Source organism: Cyphomyrmex costatus, unplaced genomic scaffold (genome assembly GCF_001594065.2).
Source record: "Cyphomyrmex costatus isolate MS0001 unplaced genomic scaffold, Ccosl1.0 scaffold50, whole genome shotgun sequence".
NCBI lineage: Eukaryota > Metazoa > Arthropoda > Insecta > Hymenoptera > Formicidae > Cyphomyrmex > Cyphomyrmex costatus.
Genome location: NW_017279268.1, coordinates 261,869 through 263,964, shown reverse-complemented (window position 1 = coordinate 263,964; position 2,096 = coordinate 261,869).

The following is a 2,096-nucleotide window of genomic DNA, read 5'->3' as shown; positions in this document are numbered from 1 at the left end:
TTTAGTGGAATAGGCCTACTGGGGAAACCACTTAAAAAAAACGCGTCAACAATAGTACTCAAAGGTGATGTGGAAAACTGTTGTTCAATACTGTAATTATCATACTGTAATAATTGTCAAAATTATATCATTATAGAATATATACATAATATGCTAATAATAAAAAAATTTGTTCCAATAAAAATCACATAGAAAAAAAATATTTTAATGATATTTGTCGGAAGGTGTTCTCCCAGCATACTGGAAAGTATCGCGACGCTCCTGAGGCACAGCGTCATGTGAGCGGTCGGCGGCTCGGCCGCCGAGGCTCGAATGGTAGTGGGGAGACAGTAGGCGTCGCCTCAGAAATCGGCCCAAAATGTGCAACTAATTCCGAGCACTGATCTACATTATTAATAGATACGTGTATTAATCTTGCATGTATTCATGTACAAGATTAACTTGATTTTTGAACCTAAAAGTAATACCCACACAGCATGTCTAACTGTTTGTCAATTGCCAGTTGACATTTTTCGTCAGCTTGAAGTCGATTTTTAAAGTCGACGTTTAGCAGACTTTTTCTAGAATGGATTTGTCGACTTCATGTAAGTTGATCTATAGTCGGCCATTCGCGCTATCCAAACGCACCCTATGAATACCGGCCTTAATTAATTGAGAGCCCCGAGTTTTAAAGAACCACTCGACCCTGACAGATGCATTTCGGATCGCGTTTTCTTAATCGTATATTTTTGAAAGTGTTTTTAGAATTGAATTGATATTTTTGAAAGCGATTTTGACTATATATCTTCTTCCTGATGCGTGTTCGCGGACTGGCTCAACTCGTTCGTTCGTCTTGACGTGCATTATATAGCGGCGCGATAACGTCATAGACGCAGGCGCCCGATGTCCGTTCGGGCTACGCCATTTTCGCGGTTGCATTATATTATTGGAAAAAGTGTTCCTGGCTTTGACTGAGGCCTTTTGTATAAACTCTCTAAGGACGTGATCTGGCCCGATCTTCTATATTACAATTAAAAAATATATTACAAAAATATGTATGTATAATTATGAAAAACGTTTATCTTTATAAAAACAATAATCGATGTTATACAATATGTATATATGTATATATATGTGTGTGTGTTTCTGTGTTTTATTACCTACAATTATTTAAATAAAACTTGAAATTTCTAAAAAACTTAATCAATTTATTTTTTTACATTTTTAATTCGTTACATAATAGATTACAGTTTACTATGGAGGTTGGTAATGACGGTAGAATAAGTTTTTAGATACTATGTTAATTATAAATGAGCATAGTCTTATCTTCGACGGATATCGTAAGGCAACCTTTTCCGGCAGATTTCTTAATTTTTACTCTAACTATTCATTGTGTCATAAAAGAGGCGTGAAGTTGTAGATACAATCTTTCGTTTGTGCCATCCGATGTTCTAACAAAACGGTCTAATTAATGCTATTAACATTTTTTAAAATAATGAATACCCTTTACCTTTCATTTTTTCAATTATCCAAAATAGAATCAAATTCCATATCAGGAGACGCGGTAGCGTCTCCGGCCATGTTCAAAACCTGAGAGACGCTACAAGTCTCTTATCCCGATCCACCAAAGTCCATTTTTGGGAGGTGCGTAACTACCAAAATATAAAAAATTTTAAATCCAACGTTATATGTCCTGAAAGGCGGCATCACCACGAGTAATTTGAGCCAAAAAAATTTTAAATCGGTCAAGCCGTTCTGAAGATATAAGTAGTCGAAAAGTGGTGACTTTAATGAAAAATTAAAAAACGTCTCCTTCTCCTTCTCCTTCTTCTTCTCCTTCTTCTTCTTCTTCTCCTTCTCCTTCTTCTTCTCTGTCCGCATTCAAAAATTTTCAAACCGCCATTTAAACTTTTCAACATCCTCTCTTTACCTTTCACTCGCACCTCTACCATCCTCGGCCCACTGGACCTCCTCCACCCGCACCTCACCCTCCCCCCACCAACCACCCCCATCGCCCCTCTCTTTCGCCGTAGTTCACACTTTCTCGTTATTACAACTTTTTAACATCCTCTCTCACCTTTCACTCGCACCTCCACCATCTTCGACCCACCGGACCT